This window comes from Spermophilus citellus (genome assembly GCF_964194105.1).
Source record: "Spermophilus citellus genome assembly, chromosome: 12".
In the NCBI taxonomy this organism is placed as follows: domain Eukaryota; kingdom Metazoa; phylum Chordata; class Mammalia; order Rodentia; family Sciuridae; genus Spermophilus; species Spermophilus citellus.
Window position 1 is genome coordinate 105005101 of NC_138198.1, and position 19258 is coordinate 105024358.

The 19258-nt window shown below is 35.8% G+C and overlaps 1 protein-coding gene across 15 annotated transcripts in view; it reads right to left on the minus strand.

The window, feature by feature from the left end:
* Positions 1-19258, minus strand: part of SMAD2 (SMAD family member 2) — a gene marked incomplete at its 3' end in the record, with an annotated part of 92608 nt that overhangs the window by 59908 nt on the left and 13442 nt on the right. For 6 of the 15 annotated variants that reach the window (XM_081262770.1, XM_081262779.1, XM_081262769.1 and 3 more), the window contains one exon: positions 1057-1228. The exons of 7 other annotated variants lie outside the window; for them this stretch is intronic. Of the gene's footprint in view, positions 1-1036; positions 1229-19258 lie in introns of all 15 variants that reach the window. 2 more of the 15 variants (XM_081262776.1, XM_081262775.1) reach the window with 2 other exon arrangements.

Below are 19258 nucleotides of genomic sequence, written 5' to 3' on the forward strand. Positions count from 1 at the left end.
GGTATCAAACTAAAAAGCTTCATAATAGCAAAGAAACAATCAAGAGCGTGAACAAACAGCCTACAAGATGGGCAAAAATCCTTGCTACCTGTACCTCAGTCTTTTTATAACATATATTTTCATTTTCATCTAAGTAACAATGTACAAAGTGATTAAAGTCAAATATAGTTTGACATCACAAATATAGTTTCTCTTTACATCAAAGTGAATTCTTTAAAATCTTTCAGCTTTCACTCTACTTTTGATATTTACATTTAAGTAACAGTCTTAAAATATCAAGTTTAGGTATTATCTAGTGATTTTCCTATAAAAAATAACTTAGCTCCCTTATACCACTTTCCTTTCTCCTATCATGAAAACAATTATCTTACAAATGTAATTATATAATCATGTATATAATATTGTAACTTGATAAGATATCATACAACTTTTTTCTCCATAATTAACTCATTTTGTTTTCTATACACCTACCACAAATTCTTCCCACACTCTTCCAGTCCCTCAAATTTTCTAGTCATAATGCATCAAAAATTGACTAGCTTTCTTATATTCACATAGCCCTCCCTCACACTTAGAGTTCTATATCCTCCCACTGCAAACTGAACTGACAGTCCTCTGACCTGTGGTATTACTGTTGTTCTAGGACCTTCCTTCACCTCTCTCAGGGCTGAAATCCCCCTCCCCTCTTTCTTTGGGATTGAAAACAAGGGCACTTAACTATGAGCCACTCCCCACCCCTTTTTATTTATTTTTTTTATTTTGAGACAAGGTCTTATTAAGTTGCTTAGGGCCTAAGTTGCTGAGGCTGGCTTTGAACTGTGATCCTCCTGCCTCAGCCTCCCAAGCCACTGGGATTACAGACATGGGCCACCACAATAGTCTTGAAGCTTCTATTTATTTTCTTTTATTGGGGGGGGGGGGCAAGAGGGACGGGGGGGGGGGGAGTAGGGTAGGCAGTGATTGAACTCAGGGACACTTGACCATGGAGCCACACCCCCAGCCCTATTTTGTATTTTATTTAGAGACAGGGTCTTACTGAGTTGCTTAGCACCTCACTTTTGCTTTGCGGAGGATGGCTGTGAATTCTTGATCCTCCTGCCTCAAGCCTCTCCAGCCTCTGGGATTACAGGCATGCGCCATGACACCTGGCGAAGCTCCTATTTCTTAATACCTCATCTTCATCTTTCTTGGTTCACGGACTATACTTTTTCAACTGAGTATGTCATTCCTGAAAAAGATGTATGGAAGTTAAAATAATGTATAAGTCTTTAAAAAGACTATGCTGGGGGCTGTGGCTCAGTAGTAGAGTGCTTGCCTAGCATGTGTGAGGCACTGGGTTCAATTCTCAGAACAACATGTGAATAAATAAAATAAAGGTCCATCAATGACTAAAAAATTTATTTTAAAAAAGAGACTATGTTGGAAATCATTTTTACACATAATATTATTTACTTTTTCAAACAGCACTGCTTCTCCCTCTTATTAAAATGGTTAAAATGTGGTTCTATCATAATTTTATTAAACAAAGCAAATCCCAGATACCATCATTTTACCTCTGTATAAATAGTACCCATCTACTAAGAATTTCTTCCCTAATCATTATCATAGCCTGGAATCATCTGTAACCCCAAATTTGCCTGTTTCAAAAACTTTTATTTTACAATTGGTTGGGGTCAGAATCCAAAATGAAACCCACAAAGTACTAAACCACAGGGAATAAATAATAATAACCCCTCTGCAGGGGATGGTCAAGAACAGTGAAGAAGATTATTGTGATTAAAGTACACATGATAACCTAAGAGAAACTGTAATGCCAATTACAGGTACACAAAGAAACAACTCAACTTTTTGTTTCTTTTCTGAAACAGTGTCTCAATATTTCCCAGACTGGCCTCAAACCTCCTGGGCCCAAGTAGTCCTCCTGCCTCAGACTCCCAAGCTGCTGGAACAAAAGACATGAACCACCACACCTGGTAAATAACTAACTTTTGCCACAGGCACCAGAAAACATTTCCCAGATGACTGATGAAACACCTGAGCTTCCTTTAAGTCTGCTTGCCATTTATTCATTCCTTTTTAAACTCAACAATTTTTATTTTGCACATTTATTATGCCTGTATTTACCTACTTGTTCCCAAATCTGCTCTGTGTTTTTTACCTATAATTTTGTGCTATGGGCTGGGAAGAATGCAAGGAAGAGAAGTCCTTTATGGCAAAAAACTGGCCCAGCAAGGATGGGGGGGGGGGGAAGGGCAGAAGAGATCAACCTTCAAACTGTTATTGGATACAGATTTAGGATTGTGGTAACTCTCTGGTAAATCAACACCCTAATATTATAAAATGTGATTCTCTTTAGTGACTACTGCTTATAGTATTAGATCTTGCCTAATCTGTATAACTACAACTTCTTTCCTTCATTTAGCATTTCAATGGTTTATCCTTTCCTACTACTTTCTCTTAACCTTTCAGAGTACTTAAAAGATGTGCCTCTCATAAAAAGCAACAGTTGGTGTGTTGTTATTTGTTAAGTCTGGTAATTTTTGCCATTTACTTGGAATATTTAGCCTATTTGCATTTTATTTAAGTTCTAATTTGATTGTATGTTTAATGATGCATTTTTCTAGTCTTCTTTTGAATTTATCAAAATTATTCATATTATTCAATCTCTATTCTCTTATTACACATTCTTCTTTTAGTGGTTACTTTTGATTAATTTCTTTATTCATCCTTCACTTTTTGCAATCTCACGTATATATTTTTATTATTTCCTCTATAATGCTAGAATCATAGAATACTGCTAGGTTATAGTACTGTTATGAACACCACCTCTGGTTGGCTTCTGTTATTGGGTGAGGTTCTGCAGAACTTTCATCTCAAAGAATAGCAGGTCCTTATCTTCTTACCACCTAGATACAAGACTTTTGGTTTAGATGTTCAGTCTCTTAGTCTAAGCAGTTTCAGAATTTGACAGGGATTTTGAGGGGGAAGAAAGTAGTGGGTAAGATGAAAATCATTAGTGTGTATTTACCTCTTTCTCAAGGGTTTCCAATTCTCACCTATTGATCTCAAGGTCCCCCTCCCATAGTGAATCTTTATCTCAAAGTCAAAAGACTAAAAGAAATCTCAATTTTCTTTTCTGAGATTTGATTCATCTTTTCTGCAAAGATGAACTATTGAATTCAGCAACTATATTTCGGGGTTTTCCCTTTTTTTAAAGGTCCGTCACATTTCAATTTACTACTTATGCCCCAGGTTCCAGCCCACAGGCCCCCTTCATCCTGTGTCCATAAAAAAAGAATGCAGAATTTTACTTACTTTAATCATTTTTATTTCCAGTTTTCTATCTTTAAATACTTACTTTTTGTAAATTACATGGCTTTTCTAGCTGTTTTATTAAGAATCTTGAACTACAAAGAATTACTGCAACCTATCTAGAAAAATTCCTTAATTTTATTTCAATGGTAAATATTCCACATGAGGAATCTATAAGTTCAAATAATTTAACGTGCATGAGTTCAATTTTCAAGTTAAAGATAAAACCACTTACTACTTGAAGACAATACTGGAGAATTAAGATTTAAAAATCTAACTCTTGAGAAATACTATAGAAAACGACTAGAGTGAAAAAACAAAAATTGTATCAGGTACATATTATCAGAGTATATATTTTAAAATATTCCAAAGAGTGGAGTTTCACTTCTCTGATCAGGATGTAAAGAAAATTACAACAGATTGTCACTTTCATTCTAACAACCAAAACCAGCCTGAAATGTTACAAAATCTTGGTTTCTTTGAACCATCAAACAGCTAAGGAGGCAAAGTAACCTGAATGGAACTAAATTCTATGATACCTCGACAGAAGAGAGGCCCATGAATGGTCTCTTTCCTGGTGAACTGACTAAAAAGAGGAATAACCTTTCCACAGACGAGAGCAAGGAACAACCAGTCTACACTGTAATGAATTTTAGCGGCAACATGTACACTGACACATTAGAATTCCAAGATCTCAAAGAGCGAACTTCATCCACCCCTTCACTCCCACAGGCCGTCACTAAGTGCTTGCCAAAGTATGCCAAAGGTTGAAGAACAGGGCTAGAAAGCTGCAGGAGCTCCTTTTAAAAGCTTAAGGTCCCCCAAAATGTAAGGAATCTGCCCTCTGGAGAAGAAAGAGAGAAATAAATCCAATAAACTCCTCACATTCAACTGCCAAAGGTTGAGGTAGGACAATACAGAAAGGAGAATAACCTCACCCAGATAGATACCCTGGATTTTGAACTGCCAAACCCTTGGGAAGGTATTACTTGTAGAAAAATACCTCACTAGTCATGAGAGCTTGCCTGAAAAAGACCAAGTAACAGACAGCTGGAATATAAAGCAAGCCAATTCTCCCATAGTCCAGAAAGCTGGTGGCTCAGAAACTGAGTAACCAAACCAAAAAAAAAAAAGGTTTTAAAAATCACACACAGACAGCAAACCTTGCAGAAAATAAAGTCTTCTCAAACTAAATTTAACTAAAGTTGCAACAAAGGCCAAAACAAGTTCAACTACACACCTTATCCACTTAGCCCATGTTCTATCAGACTAACCTGAGAAACACAGGGCTATTTTCTAGAGGTAATATTTACTTTAATCTCTGCTGTTTTTATATAAATATTCAACATTCAATGAAAAATTATAACATAGGAAGTAATAAACATAGTCAAAAATGAAATTATTAATACACTCAGATCAGAGAAGGCACAGATGTGGGAATTATCAGACACAGACTTTAAGATAACTATAATAAAAGCACTAAAAGATTCGATGAAAGTGATAGACAACATGCACAGCGAAAGAGAATTTCATCACAGACAAAAAAGCTATAATATAAGTCCACAGGAAAATGCTAGAAATGATATATAGTATAAGAAATTAAAGATTTCATTAAGTAGGTTTAACTACTGAAAGAAATGAGCAGTGAACTTGAAAATAGAACAAATTAAGGGATTTAAGTTGAAGTACAAAGAGGAAAAAAAATGACTGGGAAAAATTCAGAATATCCAGGATCAAATGTCAACTGGGTTTATGTGACCATTTGTCTCAATTTGAGATATGGATTTAATGTAATCCTTATCAAAATCCCAACAAAGGTTTTTCTTTTTTTAAGGAAAAAAATACAAAAGTTAAAAAACAATCTAGAATAAATAACTAAACCCATCTTGAAAAAGGAAAAGGAAACTGGAAGTCCTATACACTATATTCTCAAGACTTACTATAAAGCCTTAGTAATAAGTGACATAAGAAAAAAGAACATTATAAGAACAGAAGTCCAATAACAGACATTTATATATATATATATTTTTTTCAATCATTCTCCGTTAAGAAAATGTCAGTCTGTTCTTCAACAACTTTTCAATAATATGTAAAATCATAAGCCTTAACCACTCTCTTATACCATCATCAGAAAAAGAAATTTTTTAAATTTTATTTATTTATTTATAGTATTAGAGATTGAACTCAGAAGTGCTCTACCACCAAACTATATCCCCAGTCTTTTTTTTTGGAGGGGGGGAGGCAGAGGGGGGGGCAAGGTCTCATTTAGTTGCTCAGGGTCTCACTAAATTGCTAAGGCTGGCCTCAAATTTACAATCCTCCAGCCTCAACCTCCTAAGCCACTGCCATTACAGGCATGTACCACCATGCCCAGCTAGGAAAATGCAAATTAAAACCACAATGCAGGTCTGGGGTTGTGGCTCAGTGGTAGAGCACTTGCCTAGCATGCATGAGGCACTGGGTTTGATCCCCAGCACCACATTTAAAATAAATAAATAAATAAATAAACAAATCGCAATGCAATACTATTTCACACAATCTAGATTAGTTTAAAATTTTTATGATACTGTCTAATATCAATAAGGATGTGGACTTTATTACTATCCTACTACTATAACAAATTATCAAAAACTTGGTACCTTAAGACAACACATAGACTGGGGCTGTACATATCTCAATGGTAGAGCGCTTGCCTCATACATGTGAGGAGTACTGGGTTCAATCCTCAGCACCACATAAAAATAAATACGTAAAAAGATACTGTGTCCATTTACAACTAAATACACACACACACACACACACACACACACACAAATTTACCAAAATTAGTCTCAATGACTAAAATCAAGGTGTCAGCAGGGCCAGTTCTTTCTGGAAGTTCCGAGGGGAACGTTCACTTAGTTTATTCCTGCCCTCTTTAGCTTTGAGTGGCTGCCTGCTTTCCTTGACCTGCGTTCCATTCCATATCCTCTTCTGTCATCAAATTTCCTTCTAATAAGGACACTTGTGATTACACTTAGGGCCTGTCCAGTTGATCGCCAGATCTCAAGATCCTTAATAAGATTCAGTTTCTGGGAACTAGGACCGGGATATCTTTGGGCACTATTATTTAGCCTACCACATGGAACAACTAGAAAACTGATAGAAATTAAATAATATAATGCCTTTAATGGAAAACTGACAAGTTCCTAAAATACTGAACATACATCTACCTATATCACAATTTCACTGCTAGATACATGTTCAAGAATAAATTAAAACATGTTCACAATGAGAGACCTATACAAAATGTTCAAAGTGGGCCCGGTACACCTTTAATCCCAACAGCTCAGGAGGGTAAGGGAGGCTGAGGAAGGAGGATCCCCAGGTTCAAAGCCAGCCTCAGCACCTTTATCTCAAAATAAAAAATAAAAAGGGCTGGGGATGTGGCTCACAGTTAAGCACCTCTGGGTTCAATCCCTGGTACCTCCAAAAAAAACAGAATGTTCAAAGTGGCCACAATCATAATAGTCCCAAACTAGAAATATGCAAAACAGCAAGAAAAAAAAACAACAAAAAAAGGTATATTCGTACAAACGAATACTACTTAGAAACAAAATGAATGAGCTACTTATATACTGTACAACATTAATGAATCTCACAAATATCATGCTAGCCATGATATATATATAAAAATATGTATACACGGTTCAATTACATTTATGATTTAATGGGCAAAACTATTCCAATGAAGAAGTCAAAAATGACTGTCTCACAGGGACTGGGGAAGGTATTGGAAATGTGTGAACACAGGCAGAAGTACTTTTCTGATGGAACCTTTCTGGAGTGTTAACACTGTCCTCTACCCTGCTTTGAGAGGTAGTCATAAGTGAGTTATTAAAATTCATAGAAGTCAATATTTAAAGTTTGTGCATTTCATCAGATATAAATTATCATTTAAAAAATGAAAAAGATATCTGGAAAAATAAATGAAAAAGTTCCTAAATAAAGTTAAATAGATTACTTAACAATTTCTCAAAATCTTCAATATGCCAATGCATACTAAAAACTTCAAAGGGAAGGAGGCTTTCTCAAAGATGTACACCTGGCCAGGCACAATGGTGCACACCTGTAATCCCAGTGCCTCAGGAGGCTGGGAGAGGAGGACTGCAAGTTCAAAGCCAGACTCAGCAACTTAGTAAGACCCTGTCTCTAAATAAAATATAAAAAATGGTGGGATGTAGCTCAGTAGTTAAGTGCCCCTGGCTCAATCCCCAGTGCGAAAAACAAAATTTAAAACCCCAAACATGTAAGCCTAGAGGCATCTGCCCACAACATGTAGGTAGGCTCTGCAAACACATGGAAGCAAAATTTTGCTGGGAGACAGGTACTGATTTGAAGACAAAATCTGAGAACCCAAATGACAACCAATAATAAACTTAACTGAACCATGACAGTGTAGTTGCTGTTAACAGTTATGCATTTATTTTAAAAAGTGTTAAGTATGCTATCAAAAAAAAAGCACTGAACTCTCAAAGACCATTCTCAAAGTCTTACAACTGAAGATACTCAGTTCTTGCAGTAATTTGCTAGAAAACAATGGTCAGTATCTAATTAATAATCATACTCACTCCCCTCCAAAGGGAAAAATAATCAATGGGTCCTCCAACTCAATTCAGGAGACAACCCCCAAAGGTTTCCCAAAAGAGGTAATATTATGCCCAGTTTCATCAACTTGGCTGAAGGCCCCATTTTCAAGACATAAGAAATACATATAACAATCCTGTCCTGGCAGCACTGAGTATCCTGCTATGGTCAGACACTGAAAATATGAAAGAACTTTAAGAAATACAGCAGAAATGGTGAGAAAGTAAGGTTCACTCAGGGAATGTTAAATCAATTAAAGGAGCAATAATGAGAAACTGACAGGAGCCTCTTACAGCAGTCTAATGGTAGACTCTATTGTAAAGCACACAAATGAGCACTTAAGTATATAAAGCTTCAACTTGACAAAACAAAGCCACACACAACTCCATCAGACACATGTGATAATCTACTAGCAGGCAGCTAAAGGTACACCTAGATACCTTTGGCCCTTGATGAATTTCTACTCAATGCCACAAAGTATGCTCTAAGGAAGCCAACATTACAACACCATGTGATAGTCCTATCCTAGTACAGAGAACATGACTAATTCAACCTTTGGAAGAGAGAAGTATCACAAAAGTTGCAGTAGAGCAGAAGTCTGAAGAGAAAGTTAACACAGGAGGCAAAAAGTCCGGCATATTTTCTAAAGACAGGAAACATTTTAGGAGCTATAAAAATGTTCAGATTGTCACTAGAACAGAATACAGGAAGCACTGTGGTAGAGAGGAGGGGGAAATAAGGCCAGCACAGATTTAAATGCCAAAAACAGAAGTTAGTGCTCTTGATAGGAATATTGTTATTTCAGAGATAATTCACACATCTTATTGACCAAATGGATATGAAAGTTTAGGGAGAAGAACTCGGGCATCTGATGCAGCTACCTACTGTAACTGAGCAATATAGAATGGGTCATTAGTCATCATGTGGACCACGGACAGAGGAACAAAACTAAAGGCAAAGGCTCTAGGGTTAGTTTTGTACAAGCTTTTATCTAGGAGGCTGTGTCCATCCCATGGCTAGAAGGCATGAACTACAATAGACTCAGGAAAAGACGCTAGTCAGTGCAAAGAGTGTGCCCAAGTCAAGAGACAACTGAATCTTGAAGAAAAGCAGAGCAGCCAGTCTGGGCTGTGTTTCTCAGACTGTTCTGGCCTGCTCCCTGCTCCATGTCAACTTTATCCTTAGAATTGATACTCTTGGGGAGCTAGTGTGAGGGATCTCTGCTTCTTGTGAAAAACTGATAGAAACCAAAATATAAAAAGAATCCACCTAAAATGCCTATATTTTTGGTTCAATTATTCCAGCCACAAGAATTTAGCCTAACAAAATGAATGAAAATTAAATGTTTGTATCATCAATAAAAATAAAGGGACTCCCAGCATCAGAAAGAATTTAATTTCTGATATACTTTTGTTTGAAGAAATGGTTCTTAGAAGTCGAGTCACATTTTTAGGGATCTAAAACTTTTCTCTTAAACCTTTAAAAATTTTCTTCATGGAAATGAAAAAAGTTTAAGCTTACACTAGATCATCTGAATGACCACATGACCCACCACACCATGTGATTTCAATGTACTATGTCTTAACATCCGTTTTAACCAATTTGGAACTAAGTAAACACATAGTTTAGATTCTTAAATTTTCCTATCTTAGTAATCATGGCTGCTTTACATCTAATTATCTCTAGACAATTTATAAATTATCATAAAATAACTTGTCAATAAAGCTAATACTTTTCAACTGCTATGAACATTTATTTTAAATAAGTACTATATTTAGCCAATGTTTAAAATGTAAATAGACTGGATGTAGGTTGACAAGGAAGAGCAAACAATATGTTGAAGACAAATGGAATAAGAAAATTAGATTTATATTAAGTAAATTGTTACAAAAATGTGAATGAGTCATTAATAGAAGATACAGTTTTCCTGCAATAGTGTGGCAGCAAACTCAGTTATTTTTTTTCAACTTCTGCAGTAACGAAGTTCAGATGCTAATTGTTTCTACTTCTAGCAATAAATGACTTATATAATGCAGGTTTCAAAAGAACAAGAAGACTTTAATCTTTACTGCTGAATCAGAAAGCTTATCAAACAACACCTTAGTAAAACTGGGATTCTCAGATTACTCACTGGAAAGTTTCAATTAGGTAAGAGGTCTGACTATCCTGATTTTCTAAAGCCTTCAAGTTATTAACAACTTTTAACAGTTTCATATATAGTATTCTCTTCATGTTTTATTAAACAGTTTTGGTACATGCTTTTATCCAGGAGGATAAAACAGTTTTTTAAACAGTTCATATTCTCTGCAGTCTTCAACTGTGGTACTTTTGATACCACAACACTGAATATGTTATAAAAACTCTTCAAATTCTTAGAATGATTTTCCATTTTCTGTAATACTGAAATTTATATTTTAATTTAAATGTTTTATGATACCACTTTGATTTTAAATAGGAACAAAATTCCATTTTGACCCCCAATGTAGTAATAAACATTTATTCCTCTAGTATAAAGGTCCAGTAAACAAACTCACTGCAATGTCCCAAGCACCAAGGGGGGTAGGTTACTATTCTTTTTTTCTTTTAATATTTATTTTTTAGTTGTAGTTGTCAATACCTTTATTTATTTATTTATTTGTTTTTATGTGGTGCTGAGGATCAAACCCAGGGCCTTGCAGTGTGCTAGGTGAGCGCTCTACCACTGAGCCACAAACCCAGTCCAGGTTACTATTCTTGACAAATAAGAACTCTGAGGCACAAAGGATACTTTGACTTTATAAAGAGAATTTACTCTAGATATTATTGTTCACATGTAGATTTCTTGTATGAAATTTGGTTTTCAGAAATAAATGGTGATCTAATCAAATCCCATAAGAATAGCCTATTTTACTAGCACTGTTAATAAAGGTTACTTGCAATAATGAATAGTCATTCCTGTCACTTATCAAATCCCTATTAAATAAAGGTCTGATTGTGGGCTTTCTGTTCTGTTCATTGATGTACTCACACTTAACACCAGTATTACAGAATTTTAATTAGTACTGCTTTCTAGTTAGCCTTAACATGTCAAGGTGAGCCCCCCTCAGTTTTCAAAATATGTATTATTGGTTAAGTTTAGCAAGTTAAGTGCCCCCCCCCAAAAAATCTATAGAACTTTCATTGAAAATGCCATTAATTTACATTAATTTGTAGAGAACTAAATATTTGTGACATCTAACATTTATATTACAAAAAAGTGATGTGTCCATTTATTTTGGACTTAATATTAATTAGTTATATAACATTTCCATGAAGTTCTCACACACCTGGTTAAATCTATTTCTCCAGGAACCTTTGTACTATGAATGAGAGGTTTATTAAAACAAACTAAGGGGTTGGAGGCATAGCTCAGTGGTAGAACATTTGTTCAGCATACTCGAAGCCCTGGGTTCAATCCCTAGCACCCAAAATAAATAAATATTAGGTATTTCAATAATAATTATGTTGAATATACATGATGTTCCACCCAGCTGTCAAATCTTAGTATTTTGTGGTATTTGATCAGATGTCAGAAGTAAAGACACAGCTAAAGTCCCCTATGTATGTATACTTTTCTGATCCCATTTCCCTCTGGCTTACTTCCCAGAGATAGCCACTATCCTGATGTTTTGCCATGGTTAGCATTTTGTACATGGTATATCCAAATATTAAAGTTTTGCACACTTTGTAAACTTAAATGAACATTTAATAATGTTGATGTCAATTTGTGCTCTCTTCACTCAGTATTATAACAATCCATGCTGATATCTATATGATCCTAAATCCTGGTCATACATTTTAGCTAACATACAGCATTCCATCATAAGACTATGTCATAGCCCACTGTCCCTTCTCCTCTTGATGACTATTAGATTTCCAGTTTTCCACTTTCACAAGCTGTCATGAACAGTCTTGTATATAGTTTTAAACACTGTGTGAAAGCTGTTCTAATGCAGAAACTTTCCAATTTTTTAGCCAAAAGAGCCCCATAATGAGAAATATGTTTTAGATGGCAACCTAGTACACACACACACACACACACACACACACACCCTTACACCCTTTAAAAAAGACATTTACCCAAATGTAGTACACTATTTCTCTAAACTAAGGATCTTGAACCATTAGTGAGCACGAAATCAATGTAGTTGACCCTGAGACATACCTGTAAAAAATAAAATAAAATAAAGCAAAAAACAGAAAGTAGGGCCTTTTTTTTTGGGGGGGGGGATGGGAGTTGGGACATGGTCTATGTTGCGCAGGCTGCTGCACTTGAAACTTCTGAGCTCAAATGATACTCCACTTCAACCTAACTACAGGCATGTGCCCCCATACCCAGTTAGAAAAGAGAACACTTTAATTCAGTTTTTGTCACATCAATTACACATGCTACATATAGTTTCAGTCAGCAAGTGACTTTTGATGGCCTTTTGTATATTTAGTATTTCCTCTTAATGCTGAAATTATTTTAATCTTGTTATGAACATTTGCATCTTCATAAAAAATCCTTTTATATGCTGTGATATTCTACAAGTCACAGGCTAACATTTTGCTTTTTTACCTTTAGTTATCTAACCTACTTGGGAAATTTTTTTTTCATGTATAGTGTGAGGTTATCTTTCTTCTCCCCAACACCTATATCATAGTGCATCAGCACCATGTATTGAAACTTTCCCCTATTGATTTATGATACTACTTGTGTTTCTAAGTTCATTTTACTCTATTCATATATCTGAGGCAGATACATACCATCATGTCTTTTTTTTTTTTTTTTGAGTAGTAGATGGACATGATACCTTTATTTAATTTATTTTTATGTAGTGCTGAGGGTCAAACCCAGGGCTTCAAACATGCAAGGTGAGTACTCTACCACTGAGAAAAGTTAAGTAACATAATCGGAGGCTAGCAATGAAATCTCCAAATTTCTAGTTGTAGTAAATACACATGCTATGTATATTTATGGGATGAGGAGCAACTCAGTGAAAATAAAATAAATACTTAGAATAGAATGATGAAAATGTTATCCCCATCAAAGTTGGAATAGGGCTGGAGATGAAGCTGAATGGTTGAGTGCTTGCCTACTGTACATAAGGCCTTGAGTTCAATCCCCAGCACTACAACAACAACAACAACAACAAAAGCCTACCATCATGTCTTCACCACTAAAGCTATATACTATGACTGACATCTAACAAAGTGAATTCCCTTTCACCTGCTTGCATTTTAATTGGAGTGACAATGAATTTATAAATAAATAGAGGAAAACAGACATCTTTATGATATAGTCTTCCCATGAACACAAGCATCTCTTCTTATGAATTACAAGAGTCTGAAAATTTTCTCCATTAAGGTCCCATGCATGTTTTGTTTTTCTTCCAAATATTTTCTAGTTTGAATTGTCACTTTAAATCACATTTTAAATTTAAATTTTATTAGTTGCATGCACACAGATGCATTGATTCATACACTGGCTTTTTAAAAATTAATTTTATTGTGGTATAACTTACATACTGTAAAATGCAAAGATGTTAAGTTTGCAGTTTGATGAATTCTGACAAATATTTCTATGCATATAACCAGCATTCCAATCAAGACAGAGAACATTCCCATCATCCTACATAGTCCCCTTGCATCTTTTTTTCAACCAAACTTTCCTATCCTATGTACTACTGATACCATTTTTAACACATCTTAATTTTACCTGTCATAGAAATTCATAAGTGGAATTCCACCATTTGTAATCTTCTGTTTTCTTAACTTTCTTTCATACTTTTATATTTTTAGTTTTCTAAGAATTTCTGTCATCAACAAATTCTGTTTTATCATATGCTTTTCTTCCATCAAGATTATCAAATGGATTTTCTTATGTGTTAATGTGATAAATTTCATTTACAGGTTTTCTGTTTAATCATCCTTACCTTCCTAAAACAAAACCTAATTAGTCATAATACTTTTGAGTTAATGAAACAGTTACATACAATTTTCATTAGTGAGATGTGACCTCTATGTAGCTGAAACCTATGTACCCCCTGTGACTATCTGGTTGGAGAATCAAGATTATGGTAGCCTGGAAAAATGACTTTTTTCTATTATTTTCTATAACATTTCATATAAGATTGCAATGACTAAATCCTGCTTGACAGTTCTTACCCATCTGGAGTTTTCAATTAGTGTTTGGTGTTTTGTTTTGAGATATTTTAGAATATTTCTAACAAAGAAGTTCTTAAACCACACAAATTTCTAATTCTTATTAAAATATTACTTTGCTAGAAATTGTTTCCAAATTGAAAGGAATTTAAAGCTGTACTCAGTATTCTTTATTTGTCTGCAAGAATACCTCTTTTCATTTCTAACAATTTGTACCTTCTTCTCTATCAACCTTGGAAAATTAAGTCTTTTAAATTTAGCACTTTTGGTCTAGTTGATCTATTGTCTGTTTTATTAACTGCTTTCAACATTATTATTTCCTTTCTTTTTCTAACTCATTACATTCTAATTTTTTTTCTAATTCATCATATGGTCAGTCATTAATTTTCAGTTACTTACTTACAAAATACTTCAGGTCCTAAGTTTCTCATACAGGCAACTGCATTGCTCCCACATCCCAAAGTCCTTTTCTTTTCTTTTTTTTTTTTTTTTTTTTTTTTTTTGTTGTTGTTGTTGTTGTTGTAGTGCTGGGGATTGAACTCAAGGCCTTATGTACAGTAGGCAAGCACTCAACCATTCAGCTTCATCTCCAGCCCTATTCCAACTTTGATGGGGATAACATTTTCATCATTCTATTCTAAGTATTTATTTTATTTTCACTGAGTTGCTCCTCATCCCATAAATATACATAGCATGTGTATTTACTACAACTAGAAATTTGGAGATTTCATTGCTAGCCTCCGATTATGTTACTTAACTTTTCTGCACTGGGATCCAAGGAAATAATTTGTAAGGTATTTTCAAATGTCAGCACTTGGAAGTGTCTAGAACATAATCAATTTTTGTAAAATTCTATGAGTACTTCAAAGAATACATCTTCTCAATTACTGGGTGCCTGCTAACTGTACAATCTTGTATACCTTGTTGTGTTTTGTTTTGTTTTGGATGATGAGGATTGAATCCAGAACTTCAGAAACACTGAGCTATACTCCCAGTTCTCATGTAATTTTTCTAACCTACTTTAATTTACTTGGAAGTACATTAAAATTTCCTACTATGATTTGTATATTTATCCTTAAAATTCTGTCAATTTGAACTTACGATCACACCTAGTATATTTTTTCTATTCCTCTATTCTTGGGGTGTCTTTACAAATAGAGTATCTTTGATCCAAAAATCCAAAATGCTCCAATCTTCTGGCCAATGTGATGCCACAAAAGAAGTTTCACATCTGACCTCATATTTTGTCATAATCAAAATGCAAGCACACTGAAAACAGTGTATAACATTAACTTCAGGCTACGTGTATAGGGCATATATGAAAAAGAAATGAATTTTGTATTTAGATCTGGGTTTCATTCCCCAAGAAATCTACATATATAAAAACATTCCAAACTCTATAAAAAATTCTTATATACTACGGTTCCAACCATTTCAAATAAGGGATATCCAACCTGTACTAATAAAAAGCATTTAGTTGAATTTTGAAATTTTTTAATTTAATAAATGTAATCTAAGTTATTTACATATAATTTTTGTAATTACAGAATTATATATGGGGCATATGGAGATACCTGCTTATTTTCTATCTTATTTTGTGTTTTCTAATTCTTATGCATCTTTTTTCTCCTTCCCTACCTTATCATCAAAATTTTCCTCCTTTCCATCCCCTCACCCTCAATGATGTGGAATTATACATTCTATTTCAATTCTTCAGAAGGTTATTCATAATTTTCCTGATGGAAAACCTGAACTTAACAATGGGTTATAGGTGAAGATATGAGCCTATTTAAAAATCATAATAAATAAAATAAAAGTCATAATAAAGGAACCAGGCAGAAAGTAAAACAGTATCCCTGGAATGGGAGGTTATCTGGCTATCATCAATTCCAGCTACTCCAGAGCCTGAGGTGGGAGGACAACTTTAGTCCACAAACTCAAGATCAGCCTGGACAGTCCAGCAAGAACCACACAGTAAAGAAACTTAAAAAGAAAACAATCTCCTGAAGATAAGAAAAAGAGGTAAGGAAAAAACTAAAATAAAATTCAGATAGCTGGAAAAATGAATAAACAGTAACTGCAAACAAAACAGAGAATATTAACTCCTCTAGGCTAGCTGTTGGGAAAGCTGAGAAACATCCTGATTAACAGAATCCTCAAAATGTTTGAACTGAAAAAACCAGTTATAAAAGAACTAGGAGTCAAGAGGCAGGAGGAGATAAAATGGGCAGAACTGATTAAGAGCTATTTGAAAAGGAATTATATCTTTAGATCCACTCCCCTACCCCCCCCCTCTGGGTGACCGCCCCTAGCCTAATTTTTATTCCCTGCAGAAGGAACAAATAGTATTCCTGGACTAGAAGATTGCCTAGCCATCATTAGGAAGAGAAACAAGAGTAAAAGAATATAAGCATACGATATACAATGCAGATTCCCAACCCCCTTCTCCTGCTGGGTTCTGTTTCCCAAATACCAGCAGCCAGACCTCTACCTAGTCAGACCAAGACCAGGGTACCTGAGTAACCCAGGAGAAATAATACAGATACTAATATTGAGAGTTTACCAACAAACAGCCCACTAAGATCCTGCTACAATGAAAATGAAAGGAGACAGCCTCACCCACATCTCCAGTTCCTGCTTAGTTTAACTCCTAATTAAAGATTCAGTTATCTTGAGGAAAAATCACAAACAAAAACAGAAAAACCAATTTCAAAAAATGAGACTACAGAAAGGGGGTACTTTTTTTTTTTATCATCAATACAGTCAGTACAATAAGAAAAAGAAAGCAACATTGAAACAAGAGCAGTATGCTCCAAGAAGCATCATAGACTAAAGAACAGCTTCTTAGGAAGCCAGAGAGCTCATGACAGCAGAAATAGTACTTTTTTTTTAAAAAAAAATTTTATTTTTTAGTTCTCGGCGGACACAACATCTCTGTTGGTATGTGGTGCTGAGGATCGAACCCGGGCCGCACGCATGCGAGGCGAGCACGCTACCGCTTGAGCCACATCCCCAGCCCCCAGAAATAGTACTTTAAAAAAAAAAAAAAAAAAGCAATATTAGAGGCAAAAAAATTAAGTATAGAAAACCTCCCAGAAAGTAGAAAAGAAAAAAGAAAAACAGTAAAGAAAGGTGAAGAAAACTGGAGGATCAGTTTGAGCTATCAAGTGCCCAGATAGGAGTACCAAAAGACATCAAGAGATAAAGAAGAGTAAGGGAGTCTAATTGAGAAAAACATCCTGAACTTAAAGACATAAGTTTCCAAAAGAAAAGGGCCCATCAAGCCCCTGGTACAAGGGAAGAAAGCCCACCTGTATCAAGGCAAGTAGCAGTGAAACCTCAGAAAGCTGAGGACAAAGGCAGAACCTGAAGTTTTCAGGGAGAAAAAATAGGTCATATAGAAAAGAATCAGAATGGCTTTGGTTTTTCTCAAAGGTAACACTATAAGTGAAGTCAATACAGCAATGTCTTCATAATCCTGAGAAGAAAAAAAGAAGTTACTTCTAAACTCCTATGACCCAGTTAGGGTGGAATAAGTCCCTTTCAACCATGTGATATCTCCAAATATTTAACCCCACACTCTCTAGAAAGGAAAAGTCCTGAAAAAATGTGTTTCGTGAGGGGAAAAAAGGAGTAAACCAAGAAAGATTACAAGGTTTAACAAAGATGAAAACTGAAGAAAATCTATGCTACAAAGCGAAGGGTTCCCAGGATGACTGCTGTCTACCAGATGCACAAGCAACCAGTAAAAAATCTCTCAGACGAAAGAGAAGACTTTACATATATTTTATCTAATATTTATATGTATATGCAGAAAGAGGAATGGGCCTAATCTATGTCTGTTCTAGCACATTTGTTTGTGTCACTTTAGAAATTTAGTCAATGCTAGATATGGTGATGTAGGCCTATAATCCAGCCAAGAGGATCACAAGTTCAAGGCCAGCCTCAACACCTAAGTGAGGCCCTAAGCAACTTGGTGAGAGCCTGACTCAAAAAATAAAAAGGGACACTGAGCCCGGATCGGCTGAATTCAAGCTCCCGTTCGCCTGCTTCCCGCAGACAAACATCTGTGACTCAGCACTAATCCATCCGGCTGAAACAACTGGTCAGCCCTTCTCATCCTACGGAGGTAAATGCCTACCGAGCCTTCATAGGTAGTGGCCACAGGTTTGAAACGGGGCTTGGGAGAGACAGTAAGGACCCACCCGTTGCATTGGTCACCCGGCAAAGGGAAACGAACTGTCGCCCTTTGCAAGAGATACCACCATGGCAGAGAACTGACATCACCAGACTGCGTCGGAGGAGATAACTTCCTTGAAACCTGCGGTACAGGTGAGTAATTCCCTAGCCTTCCCTCTCCACACATCGGGGAAACCTTAAGGGCCCCTCCCAGCTCTCCCGTGAGCACGATAGCCAGACCGAGGGAATCAGAGGTGGCGCCGGACCCGTGGCGCGGAACTACCACTCCCACCAGTGCTGACAGCTGAGGTCTCTTGCACCAGCTACCGGGGGCGTGGCTACCGGAGGGCAAGTAAAATTTGCTGAGGATTCTCAGCCCCAAGCTCTACAAACTTAGGGTCTGAGGGAATGGCAAACTGGGAGAGTGTGTCCAGTCGTTCATGAAAACAGGGCTCCCGGGAGCAGCAGACCTGGCATGTAGCCAGTATTGTGGTGAGCAGCGCCTGTGAGAGGGGCCTGGCTAGAGGAAAAGTGGGAAGTGACTAGACACAAGAGGAGGCCCTAGGCACTCAGGATTGGAGACTCGCCCAGTCTGGGAGGAGCTGCTGCACAGTGATTGGTTCCCGCGTATTGACAGGAGAAACTTGGCCTGGTGGGCACAGCACCACCTACTGGAAGAGAAGTTAATCAAACTCTAAGACTGCATTTATTAGGTTTTTTTTTCCTTTTTTCTTTTCTCTTTTTTTTTTTTGATTTGGGTTTTTCTTTCATTTTCATTTTTCTTTCTTGTTTTTTTTTAATTTTTTTGGCATTTTTTTTAATTTTTTTTCTTCTTCTAATTTTAATTTTTATTATTTTTTAATTTTTTTTCTTTTTTTATTTCCTATTTTTTTCTTCCTTTGTCTTTTCATTTCTTTTCAATTATCTTATCCCCCCTTCCTTGAATTCTACCTGCTTACTCTCATTCTCTTTAGTG